This window comes from Primulina tabacum, chromosome 2 (assembly GCF_025594145.1).
Source record: "Primulina tabacum isolate GXHZ01 chromosome 2, ASM2559414v2, whole genome shotgun sequence".
Lineage (NCBI taxonomy): Eukaryota > Viridiplantae > Streptophyta > Magnoliopsida > Lamiales > Gesneriaceae > Primulina > Primulina tabacum.
In genome coordinates this window covers 7,206,680-7,221,431 of record NC_134551.1, presented here as the reverse complement: position 1 = coordinate 7,221,431, position 14,752 = coordinate 7,206,680, and the positions used below count along the sequence as shown (strand labels likewise).

General features: G+C 34.7%; 1 pseudogene; it reads left to right on the top strand.

Moving 5' to 3' along the window:
* Nucleotides 1–14,335, top strand: LOC142537354 (heparanase-like protein 3; annotated as a pseudogene).
* Nucleotides 14,336–14,752: the final 417 nt, after the last annotated feature.

Sequence of the window (14,752 nt, the reverse complement as noted above, 5' to 3'; positions counted from 1 at the left end):
ATGGGCTACCCTTTCCGACAAATGGGTCGGTATGTTGTAGAGCGTTTGTTGTGTTTCAGATTAATTTGTGGTGTGAATTCTAATGTTAATGTGAAGGGAAATGTTTTCGTGGATGGGAAAAGGTCCATTGCTAAGACAGATAAGAATTTTATATGCGCTATGTTGGACTGGTGGTCACCTGAGAAATGCGATTATGGGAATTGCAGTTGGGGTCACGATTCTTTGCTACATTTGGTATGCTTCCTTGCATGTTTTATTTATCATTGTTCCATGTTTACAAGGGGACAGAGAGAGCCGAGCGATAGGAATGCTAAGTTTTGGAAAATTCAAGTTACACTCCCAAAGTTTAGATATTTCTCCCTGCTTTCCGAATACTTGGTTTGCACATACACAATTATTATAAGTTTGTATATGTGTGTAAGTCATTTGACATGATTGAATTTGATGGTAGTAATGAGATGGTTATCATTGTTTTATTGGAAGAAATTACTATCTTATGTTGTTTATGTTTTAAAGTTCATGTGTTTTTCTCTGTTTATGTTACGTTCTGGTGGCCAAGGGTGGAGCCGAATTCGACATCAAAAAATTAATCCTTTGGGGTGCAAAAACACAATACCAAGATAATATTGAGAGAGTTTTTCAACCGGGATAATTCATAATTTCCTACCTTGTTTTAATACCTTGGTTTGGTGAAATTTTGGTTCGGTTTGGTGAAAGTTAACGTCCAACTATTTGAAACTAAGAAACCACATAGCAAACAAGAATACAACACAGCTATGACATGTGACAAATGTACTTTGAGGACCTCATCATGAAACATGCAATTTGTTTTTTATTATAGGAAAATTACACATCTCCCTATTGAGTTTGTCTGATGATTAAGGGATGTGAGATGATGTTGATATAAGGAAAAAATGGCACATATCAATTCAAAAAAAGAAAAATAAACGTGTAGGAAATGACGACGACCATTGTCTACATCTTTTGACAAAATATGCGTACGCCGCCTCAACTTTAGAAAATTGAGACGCGTATGCGCCTCTTCTTTTGACAATAAGACTTCCGCAAGCACTCATTAATAATAATAATATTATTATTATTAAATAATAATAATAATAATTTTAGAAAAATATTATTATAATGAATATTATAATAATATATTGTTATGAGCTGACATTGTGTCGGTCAATGAATTCAAAGTTATTATTATTCTATAATAATAATAATAATAATAATAATTAACGTGTTACTAAATTATATATATAATTCGGTATACATATAATATTTGATTAAATAATTTGTATACATTAAAATAGTTCTAAAGTTTATGCATAATTTAATTTGTGCATAAATTTTTTATCGTGTTATATGTATGTATAATTTGTTATTTATGTATATACATACAATATTGAGTTGAATAATATTAATTCACTAAAATTAAAATTATAAATATTGCTCATGGTTTCGGCAATAGTATGATATTTCAAATCATTATATTTTACAAATTGTTCATATTCAATTATTATTATGTTTATATAATTTTATATGAATAAATTAATTAAAAATATGAATATAAAGTTATTGAATGAAAAATTTTGGCTTATAAAGATTCACATAAATGTGAATAATTAAAGTGAATAATAATTATAAGATGACATGAGAAAACATGATCTGTGAGAGTTCTTCATAGACCGGTTTAAACTGTCTTGACTGTCCACTGGTCTCCCTGATGAACGTTGCCCTGTCTAGGAGATATGTATTTAAAGGGCCTTAGCCTTACCTATCTTTCCTGTGAGCACTCTTGAAAAGTGTTGACTGTGTCACTAAATAATTATTATATAAAGCATGAAGTAAAGCCAAATTTTGTTCAGTGAACCGTATAATTTTAAATAATTGAGGAATAACCACAACATCCTTAATTATGGAAAATTATGTATTAAGTGAATTTGGATCACATAATGAACATCAATTATAATTAATTATATAAACATAATAAATTTTACCTCACATGGATTTTTATTATATTTATATAACTAAATAGGTTAAAATAACAAAATTGTATTTTTTTTAATTTACCACAGGATTTAAGGGAAAATATATTTTGATAGTTTTATCATAAAGTTCCAGAAAATTTTTACTGAGTTAAAATTTTAGCCCACAGACAAATTTTATGTCACTAAATTTTTAAAACATGATTTAAATTTTTAAAACATGATATTACCTCAAAATTTTAAAAATAATAAGAATATTATATTTTTATACAGTTATGCAACCTGCGAGTTTTTCTGATATGAAATGTAACATTCTCGAACTGAATGGCGATAATTATAAAATATGGAAAAAAAATTCTTCTTCAATTGGGGTGGATGGAAATTGATTAAGCTATACGGAAAGACAAACCATCTGCTATTACTGTAAAAAACATTCCAGATGTTGTTGGTATTTATGAAAAATGGGAGCGATCTAATCGACTTTGCGTCATGTTCATGAAGATCAAAATCTTTGCTGGCATGCGTGGTTCTGTCGATTAGCATAATAATGTCAAAAAATTACAGAAGGCTATTGATGAACAGTTTCAGTCTTCAGAAAAGGCACTTGCCAACACCTAAATTATGGAATTCTCTTCATTAAGGTTCACCGGTGTGAGAGGTGTGCGAGAGCAAATCATGAAAATGTGGGACATAGCGGCTCGACTCAAGACACTTGAAGTGGAAATGTCTGAAATTTTTCTTATGCACTACATTTTATGCACTCTTCCACAACAATATGATCCAATCAAAATTTCCTACAAACACATAAAGATAAGTGATCAATAAATGAATTAATGACCATGTGTGTTCAAGAGGAAGGAAGGTTGTTAATGAAAACGAGTGATAATGTTTTTATGAGTATGGAAGAAAAATATAAGAAGCAAGCCAAAGTCAAGAGAAAATGGAGATGAATAATTCCACCCAATCTGACATCAAGAAAGAATCTAAGTGTTTCTTCTGTAAAAAGACGAGACATATGAAGAATAATTGCAATAAATTTAAGGATTGACTTGAAAAGAAATGTATTCCTATTTCGTTTGTCTGTTATGAATCTAATATGGTTGATATGATTTATAACACATGGTGGATTGATTCTGTTTCTACAATCCATATTACAAATACCTTGCAGGATATGCAAAGCCTAAAGAAACCTCAAGGAAATGAGCGGAACATCGATTCAGGAAACAAGATGTCTTCATAAGTGGAGGCTATTGAGACTTGCTACTTTATATCGGATAGTGATTTTATTTTAAAATTGAAAAATACATTTTATGTTTCTAGTTTTTTTAGGAATTTAATTTCGGTTTCAAATCTTGTACCACTTGATTAAACCTTTCATTTTTTGGATAAATCAATACATTTATTTTATAAATAAGATATTGTTGGAAATGATACAATATTTGATGGTATTTTATCTATTTCTTTACAAAATAATAACATCATTATTCATGTTAATAGAGGTATTAAAAGATATGTTATAAATGAAGATTTCCCTATATTGTGGCACAAGAGATTGAGACACATCTCCATAGAGAGGATTAAAAGATTAGTGAATGATGGAGTACTTAATACTTTAAAATTTACTGATTTTGAGACTTGTGTGGACTGTATAAAGGGAAAGCATACCAATGAGTCTAAAAAGGGTACCAAGAGGAGTACAGAAATATAGAAATCATACAATTAGATATTTGTTGTCCAGATATGGATATGAAAAGTCCGAAATACTTCATTTATTTCATTGATGATTACTCATGGTACATGTATATCTACATGCTTCATAACAAAAATGAAGCATTTGAAGATTTTAAGGTTTTTAATGCTGAAGTGGAGAAGCAATATGGAAAACAGATTAAGATCGTGAGAACTGATAGAGGTGGGGAATATTACGGTAAATACACTGAGAATGGACATGCACCTGGTCCGTTTGCGAAATTTCTCTAGGAAAATGGGATTGTTGCCCAATATACTCTGCTTGGTTCTCCAGACCAAAATGGCGTAGCTGAGAGGAGAAACCGAACATTATTGGACTTGGTGAGGAGCATGTTTAATAGCTCCAAACTTCTTAAATCCTTGAGGGCTAAAGCTCTTAAGACAACTGTGTATATATTAAACCGACTAAAGGTGTCCCAAAGACGCCATTTGAATTATTTAAAGGTTGGAAATCGAGTTTGCAACATATACGCATTTGGGTTTGTCCTTCAGAAATAAAAGTTTACAAGCACATGAAAAGAAACTTGATTAAACCTTTCATTTTTTGGATAAATCAATACATTTATTTTATAAATAAGATATTGTTGGAAATGATACAATATTTGATGGTATTTTATCTATTTCTTTACAAAATAATAACATCATTATTCATGTTCATAGAGGTATTAAAAGATATGTTATAAATGAAGATTTCCCTATATTGTGGCACAAGAGATTGAGACACATCTCCATAGAGAGGATTAAAAGATTAGTGAATGATGGAGTACTTAATACTTTAAAATTTACTGATTTTGAGACTTGTGTGGACTGTATAAAGGGAAAGCATACCAATGAGTCTAAAAAGGGTGCCAAGAGGAGTACAGAAATATAGAAATCATACAATTAGATATTTGTTGTCCAGATATGGATATGAAAAGTCCGAAATACTTCATTTATTTCATTGATGATTACTCATGGTACATGTATATCTACATGCTTCATAACAAAAATGAAGCATTTGAAGATTTTAAGGTTTTTAATGCTGAAGTGGAGAAGCAATATGGAAAACAGATTAAGATCGTGAGAACTGATAGAGGTGGGGAATATTACGGTAAATACACTGAGAATGGACATGCACCTGGTCCGTTTGCGAAATTTCTCTAGGAAAATGGGATTGTTGCCCAATATACTCTGCTTGGTTCTCCAGACCAAAATGGCGTAGCTGAGAGGAGAAACCGAACATTATTGGACTTGGTGAGGAGCATGTTTAATAGCTCCAAACTTCTTAAATCCTTGAGGGCTAAAGCTCTTAAGACAGCTGTGTATATATTAAACCGACTAAAGGTGTCCCAAAGACGCCATTTGAATTATTTAAAGGTTGGAAATCGAGTTTGCAACATATACGCATTTGGGTTTGTCCTTCAGAAATAAAAGTTTACAAGCACATGAAAAGAAACTGGACCCAAGAACTATAAGTGGATATTTCATTGGGTATGCAAAAAAATTGAAAGAGTACATATTCTATTGTCCATCTCACAATACTAGAATTGTGAAATCAAGAAATGCAAAATTTATTGAGAATGATTTGATTAGTGTGAGCGATCATTCAAATGACATAGTTCTTGAGAAAGATCACATTAATTCACAACCCTCTTAATTAAATGATAGATTGGTCATTATTCACATCCCTCAAGACCGAACGGGTGTTAGGCAATCGGTTACTGAAGTTCCACAAATCGCTGATGAAAATTCATTAGATCAACTTGTTAATGAAGAACAACAAAAAATTATTGATCAGCCAAACAACCTAAGGATATCTACTAGAATAAGAAGATCGGGTTTATCTAGTGATATGTTGTGTATTTACAAGAATCAGACTTTAACATTGGAGCCAAAAATGATCCTGAAACGTTCTTACAAGCCATGAGTTGTAATGAGTCAAAATTATGGTTTAATGCTATGAAAGAAGAGATGAATTTTATGGCATTTAATAGAGTCTGGGGTCTTGTTCGGTTGCTTGATTGTGTAAAATTCATTGGATGAAATGTGTCTTCAAAACAAAGAAAGACTCATTAGACAACATTGAAAGATATAAAGCAAGACTCGTAGCTAAATGATTCACTCAACAGGAAAGAATCGACTACAAGAAGACTTTTTCTCATGTATCTAAGAAAGATTCTCTCCGTATCATTCTTCTCTAGTAATGATGAGCACTTGATATGTAAGCTTAAGAAATCTATATATAGATTGAAACAAGTTTCATGTCAATGATATTTAAAATTTCATGATGTTATCTCTTCATTCAGATTCGTAGAGAACCTCATGGATCAATGGATATATCAGAAGGTCAGTGGGAGTAAGATTTGTTTCCTTATTCTATATGTAGATGATATATTATGTAACGTCCCGAAAATTTGAAAGTCCACGAGAATCACATGCATGCAAGTTATTAAATTTCTTGGGTATTTTATTAAATTTTTTAAAGCATTAAATGCATGTTTATTTCATTAATTATGTGTTTAATTATTTTTATGCATTTTATGCATTATTCTTGCATGATAGAATTTATTTCATGAAATTTTAAAGGTTCATGCATTAAATATTTTTAAGTTGCATTTTGCGCTCGAACAAGGATCAGAGACCGGGGAATTATCAGGAAAATTATTTTTATTGCATGACTAATTTTTATTAATTAATATAAGATGTTTTAAAGTTATTTTTCAAGAAATTGGATTTTTTGAGTATTTTTATCCGTCGGAGCATATTTTTAGTCGGTGCGTAAATTTTATCGAACCGGGGGACTTTTTGAGGGTTCGGCTAATATTTTCAAAAATTTTCCAACGCGAAATATTTTCTGGGGATATGTTTGATTTTAATGGGCCTACTTTTAAGCTTATTGGGCTTAAAACTCTTTTTAAAATTTTAATTAGCAATTAAGACCCATTAATTTATTTGTTAACCATTTAAATAATATCTAATTAACCCTTAACCTAAACATCCCCACCAGCCGACATTCCTTCCTTTCAGATTGGTTCTCTCGGTTTCAGCAAGAATTTCTCAAGAAAGCTTCGGTCACTTCTCTTCCTTGCAAGAATAATTCTCCCGACACTCGTTCTTCGATCTCTTCGCGTATTTACATCATCAAGGCATGCTTTGTATCATTTTTTTCGCATCATACATGTTTTATATGCTGATGATTGTGTTCTTGCATTAAAAGTTTCGATCCAGCCATATGATCAGGAAAGATTCAAGTTTCATGCTTTTTTCTCGCTCCCCATGTGTTGTACTCACGTATTTCATGAATTTGTGCAATGGGCCACCGGATGTTTGTCTTTAAGGGGCAGAATATGTTGGGAATTATGCTTTCAAGGGGCTGGTGGTACGTAGAGGTCGCCATCGAGGAGGAACCGAGCGCTTGTCTCGCCTTTTTCTTTGAGGACGGGGCTGTCGGGAGGTTAGAGGTAGGCGGTGGTGCAAGGGCTGCTCCCAAGCCTCGGACCAGACCCTGGTGGGTCTGAGTCGTGGCCTTGGGTGGCCCGAACACTGTTGGGCGTGGGGTTGTGGCCGATCGAGTGATCTTGGTGAAGGTGGGTCTCGGGTGGGCTCGTTCTAGCGTTTCTTGAGTGGCTGCACTTCATGGTTTGCATGGGGCTGTAGCCGTGAGTTCTTTGGGTCTAGGGGAGCCTAGGGTAGTCTAGGTGTGATTGGTTAAGGGCTGATTACTTTGGGGGAAGGCTAGGATGCAAATTTGGAAGGGTGAGTAATCGGGTTGGCGTTTCTTTTTGGAAGGGCCGAGATTTCAGCAACATGCTGGACTATCAGCCGAGAGTTTAAGGGGCTGAGGTTAAGGTTTTATGAGAATTATAGTGTTTGTAAGGTGTGTTAAAAAGTTGGTAATAATTCAGTTTTGTTTAGACTCGATTCGGGTTAAAACCGGGACCCCGGTCCAAGTTTTAAAACGAATCGGTTGAGCGGTAAAATGAGCTTGAATTTACGTCTAGGAATGCTTATAAATATGTTTTGGGACATTTTAAGGAGTTTGGTAAGCTTCGGGTCAATTTTAGAGGTCTAGGGGTAAAACGGTAATTTTGGGTTTCCAGGGGCAAAATGATCATTTTGCACCCGAGGTGAGATTTTGGTCCTGACAGCGCCCTGAGCACAAATTTATTATATTTTAAATGTTTATGCATCATGATCACGATTTTTAAGATTTTATGAAAATATATGTTGCATGCTTGGATTTAAGGAAAATTGCATATGTGCATGATTTTTATAAGTGATGAAAATGATGATGTTTTGAATGATGAGAATTAGTTGTGGCTATCGAAGTATATGTAAATACATAAGACGTATATGTAAATGATGATGATGAGGCCTAGGCACAGTGGATGGGTAATCTTGTCACTGATGTTCGACAGCCGCTGGGTACCGTGGTTCTATGTATGATGGATCCATCGTAAATGATGATGTGTGATAGTCACCTCTAATGAACTGAATTCACCAATGATGAATGATGATGGTTAACGATGAACTATTATGGCACGTCACGATTTTATATGACTCGTTTACATTAAGCTTTTAAAGTTCATGAAAGATATGTTGAGTATGATATTTTTCATTGTTGTGTGCTATGTATAGGTATTTGTTATTCATGGTATATGTGTGTTGAGTCTTTAGACTCACTAGGCGTGTGTGATGCAGGTGAGTTCGATGTCGAGGGGCCGGAGGTGCTGAACTCTGAGTCGACAGACCTGGTGGGCGACATGACCCATGGACCTCATGTTTTTCCACACATTTATGATTTTATGATATTAAGATGATATAAGTATTTCTATACGATGAAGATTTCACTGTTGGATGTTAGGATTTTTACTCGCTATTTTTCGTGATATTTTATTGGTATTTACTTACGATTATTTTTAAATGATTTTTCGGTAGGACTGCATGCGTGCGATTTATTTAAAATTTTATTTTCAAAATGAGAGCTTTATAAAAAAAAATATTTCCACGTTTTTTAATAAGTAGACGTTTCATATTACTTGAAACCGAAGATAAAGGTTTGCTATATGAGGTGAAACAATTTCTCTCTAAAAAATTTGATATGAAGGATATGGGTGGTGCATCTTATGTCATTGACATTAAGATACATATAGACCAAATTCAAAGTATTCTAGGTCTGTCTCAAAAAACCTATATCAACAAAGATTTAGAGAGATAATGGATGAAAGATTGTTCACCAAGTATAGCTCTCATTATGAAAGGAGATAAGTTCAATTTAAGCCAATGCCAAAAGAATGATTTAGAGCGGGAATAAATGAAAAACATTCCTTGTGCTTATGCACTTGGAAGTTTGATGTATGCTCAGGTTTGCATTAGGCCTGACATCGCATTTGTTGTTGGAATGTCGAGAAGATATCAGAGTAATCAAGGTTTAGACCATTGGAAAGCTACAAAGAAAATGATGAGATACCTTCAATGGACCAAAGATTATATGTCTATCTTTAGACGAATTGAGAATTTGGAAGTAATTGGCTACTCTAATTCAGACTACGCTGGCTGCATTGATTCACGAAAATCTACTTCATGATATATTTTTATGCTAGCTGGTGGAGCTGTATCTTGGAGAAGTGCAAATCAGACATTGACTGCTACTTCCACTATAGAAGCTGAGTTCGTAGCTTGTTTTGAGGCAACATCACATGGTGTATGGTTGAAGAATTTTATTTCGAGGCTTATAATTTTGGATCATATATCTAGGCCATTAAAAATATATTGTGACAATTCAGCTGCTGTTTTTGTGGCTAAAAATAACAAAAGTGGTAGTCGAAGCAAGCACATCGACATTAAGTATTTAGCCATACGAGAACGTGTTAAAGATAAGAAAATAATTATCAAGCACATTAGCATTGAATTATGGTTATCCTTTGACTAAAGGCATGCCACCATTAAATTTTAAGGATCATACAGAAAGAATGAGACTTGGTTCTTTTATGTAATTTGTTGTAAGAACAAATTAATGAAACTATGATGTGATATTTTCTCATATTTGTTGTGCACACACTCATTGATTCGAGAAATATCAATAAAGTTGTACCTCGAATAAACATAGGGTTTATTCATTCAATTATACAGATTTGATATACATAATGCATTGTAATCATGGAAGATAATACTCTCTTTTAGAGGACATATCATCATGATTCATATGTTTTGTTTTCTCTTATAGTAAATGAGATATGAGCCAAATAGGAGAATGTAAGAAAAAAATGGCACATATCAATTCAAAAGGAGAAAAATACGCGTAGGAAATGATGATAGCTATTGCCTACATCTTTTGACAAAATATATGTACAACGTCTCAACTTTAGAAAATTGAGACGCACATGCGTCTCTTTTTTTGACAATAAGGCTCCAAATCACTCATTGATTGTATGAGAGGCCTGTAAATACAGGTGATTGAGGTCTCTAAGCACACACCTTATAAGAAAAAAATACATCATCTACAGAGAGTGTTGGAGTACTTAGAAGATTTCAATTGGAGGAAAACAAAAAACTTACAAATTATTCGATGGCCGGAGATAACGCTCGATCCGATTCCACATATTGTTTATCATGTTTATAAATGTGTAGAAACATGAATTTTGAGAAAAATTCTAAAACTTGATTTAGAAAATTACTGTCTTCGCAAGTTGATTTAATTTGTTTCAATGAATTCGTGAAAACAATAAACTTTGCTATCCAAAATTTCTCCATTGTGAAACTTAATTTTTATACTATGACACAGTTTGATGCAAATTATGAGTTTCAACATCCTTATGCAACTTGTTTCATGTTTCTGAGTGCAGGATCTCAAGAATATCGTTCTCTTAAATGCAATATGAGGTATGGATTCATTAACATGAAATAAGTAATTGGACGTTTTTCTGCACTGTGCAATGAAAATGATGAGGCATTAACTTAAATCTTTTACACGATCATGTAGCTTTTTCACCACTAAAGATCAGATTGGGTGGCATTTTGCAAGACAAACTCATATATCAAACGAAATATAATCCGAAGCCCTGTAAGTCATTTACCAAGAACCCATCCTTGATGTTCGGTTTCGCCCATGGCTGCCTTCCATTGGCTAGATGGGATGGGCTAAATTCCTTCTTTAACAAATCTGGGTAAGAACACAACTTTGGTTTAAATTTTAATAATTCAAAAAGTCATGTGGTGATATCCCATAAGAGCCCGGGTCATGGATAACCCGAAACACTAAACAAATAGCCCAAATCAGAGTGAATATGCAGGGTAATTTATGTAGTAGCCGGGCATGCGGGCATGGGGATGCCCGGGATATTTTCTTCCCGGGAAATTGAACGCCCGGGTTCTCGTGCAAGCTCCCGGGAACTTCTACCCGGGCTACCTCGAAAAGCGCACTACACTCGAGTATATTGATATGGGCAATCTTATCTGTCAGAAAAATATTGGTTTGGCGTGTTTTAAAAGTCATCAGAAGCAAAAGTATGGGCAGGCGACTTGCCATACTTAGCAAGTGGGCACTGAAAACAATGTAATGATGAGATTTCCTCCTATAAATAGCAGGTATATTTCTCATTTACTGATTCTAAAATTTTGAATTCTCAAGTACTCACATATATCCTCACATATATAATTTGTGTTCTTCATCTTCACCTACTGACTTAAGCATCGCAGTGGCCACGCCGGACACCCCTCCGACGCCCATTCACGGGTTCCTCTACTTGTTCGCAGGTTACAGTGGAATCCATTATCCTTACTCAAATTTCTTAAACACAAAATTATCCTCATCATCCTGTGGATTGCCCACTTATCTCATATCCAATTCACCTGGATATCATCATCATGATAGTATTAAAAGTCGCTGCTACTTTTTATGAGTTCAATTAAGGGCTCTCATGATTTTTGGATTAAATGCGCTTAATGGGAAATCAATACTGCGAGATAATACTGCAACCGGTCCTTGGGATCCTACTAATGCTGCCTCTCTCATTCATTACACTGTCAAGAAAGGTTATGATATTCATGGTTGGGAACTTGGTAAGAATCGCTGCAATTTTTGGTCAGATTAATGAGAGTGTATCAGAAACATTTATGTAATCTGAAAAGTTTGTTAATATGCCTCGTCTCTCGTCAGGGAATGAGCTGAGAGGGAGAGGAGTCGGGGTTGGAATCTCTGCGGATCCATATGCTGCTGATACAGTCGTTCTACATGATTTAATCCGAGATATTTACAAGGAGACTAGTTTCATGCCACTAACCATTGGTCTTAAAGGATTCTTTGATGCCGGATGGTTCCGACAATACATAGCTAACACAAATGGATCGCTATATGCGATCACTCATCATATATACAATCTGGGCCCCGGTAGGAAATCTTGATAAGAACGTCAAAAAGTGATGAATTTAACAAAATCAAGATTTAATCAATCACTGTATTTGTAGGCAGCAACGAGCATCTTATAGATAGGATTCTCAATCCGTCTATTCTTGATTCTGGAGGTGATGATTTCCCAAGACTCCAGAGTATTGTGAACATCTCTTGACTCCGTCGTTGCTTGGGTCGGTGAGGCTGGAGGGGCATATAATAGTGGACGTGATAAAGTAACGAAAACATGTGTTCAGTTTCTGGTAATCCCAGGGTTGTTTGCAACCGAACCATGTAGCTACTTATAGCTGATCGATGTAATTGGTTTGGTGATTATATTATAGGTACCTGAATCAACTGGGAATGGCATCTACTCATGACACAAAGACGTATGAAGGCAGTCGTTAGATTGGTGGCAACTATGGTTTACTAAGCACAACCACCTTCAATCCAAATCCAGATTACTACAGGTGAAATGAAAGTATTACTACATTATTGATGTACTACTTGTTTTAAATTTCCTTTGAAATTCTGAAATTGGGATTTTCCAACCTACCAAAATGATATTATGAAATCCATGTTTGTTTTTTTAAAAATTTCCACCAAAAGAAAATTCTAGTGAAAAGAATTTTTATGATTTCAGTATTATCAAATAGAATTTTTTATGGTTGGCTATAAAAAGTTTACAACAATTGAAGATAACTTCATACCAATGCCTACATATATTTTGAAACTGATCTATGTTTAATAACTTGATCTTACAGCTATTACCGACGCAATTTTTCAAGATATTTGAAGCTTTAGCAAATTTAATTAATTGTTCATCCTTTCTTGATTGCTAACAACCTGCCGTCCTTCTTGCAGCCCACTTCTATGGCACCAACTTATGGAGAGTTACGTTTTGTCAACCAACTTCACAGGGACTAATATGATCCGTGCTTATGCTCATTGTTCAAAACAATCGGAATGTTTGAGTTGTCCAAGTACAGCCTCCTCCACCCAAAAAATACCATTTTCCTACATTTCTTGTCTGAAAAATCGACATGGCTAGCAATCGACCTAACAGTGTCATGTATCTTCCCTTCAGCGAGGTGTCATTTTACTAGTCCAGGCAGCGCTCGACTTCAGTTGAACGGCAATGCAAGCGCACGGAAGACACAAACATCACAAACACAGGTCCAAGGTATTGTTCCCTTATAAACAAGAATTAGTAGCAACAAGAGAAGAATACCATCTGATATGATCCGGATAAATCGAGTGAGTTGGGTTGGGCGATTTACTGGATCGGGTCTTAAATTAATGGAGAATGAGAGCACAACGAAATATGTCAAACTAGATGTTTTTCTCCTGGGAAAGGCTGGGGTTGACCTACAAACACAAAGATAATCATGTTAATGGGAGCCGAAGAGGTGTACGACGTGACCACTCCGATGTTAAAGTCAGCAGATGAACGAAGAGAACCATTATAGCAAGAGAATAATATGGCAATGGTATATCAAAATCTAGAGAGTAAATGATGTGGGCAATATATATGTGCATGGATGCATAAATGCTAAACAAACCTGGTATTTATAGAAAGAAAGTCAATGATGACCTTGTTTCAGTGCCCACTTACTAATTATGGCAAGATGATTGCCCATACCCTTCTGTCTGATACCAATTTTTTGATACGTCAAACGGTCCCTCTTGCCTTGTCAAATCCATATGATTTTGACAGTAATGATTACCAAGATAAGGTATCACATACGTGTGCACTCGAGTGCGGTGTTATTATCGAGGTAACCCGGGTAAAAAGTCATTACCTGGGAACTCTTCGAAAAGCTCGGGCTTCTGGTAGCTCGGGGATATGATGTCACGGGCAGTCATGCTGGTATCGGATCGGCCCAAAACTTTTCATAATCTGATCCATGACCCGGGATCATTCAGAACCCATGACCCCGACCTCTCGGGGGTATCACCACCATCTAACCCCAATGGATGGCAATATACAAAGCCAAATCGTTTTGTTGAACGGGAAGACATTAACTGTCGATTCATCAGGTGCTATACTTGGCATGGAACCTGCATTCTTCAATTCATCAGAGCCAATAATTGTTGCTCCTTACTCCATTGTGTTTGTTCACTTACCTAATGTCTCAGGGTCAGGCGTCGATGAGCACGTTGAACTATCCATGTGGCTGAGAGATCTCGCCCTCCAAGCATGTGTGTAGGTTATAAGCGCTCATCCAAAATCAGATGATATGTATTCCATGTTAAAGTAGAGATAAAATATCAACATTCATTCTATCAAATGGAAGAAAAATGAAAAGATAATCGCTTTGGTCTTTATTCTACAGACTATTTATATGTTCCTTGTATTTTGATATATTTACATACATGATCTTGTGCCAAGATTTACTACTGTGCTAAGTTGGGGTTGGCATTCGGGTCGGGTAATTAGGGTCCTGACTGATTCGAATTTGAGCAGATATAAATATTAGATAATTAGAATTTTTATGGGGTTGGGTATATATATTAGTTCGGATATCGAATGATAATTTCCTAACAGGTCGGATAATTCAAGAAACTTAATTTAAATTTTTTTAAAATTTATATATAAAATGATAATTAATTAAAAAAATTTGCGTATTTTTGTTATTTTTTT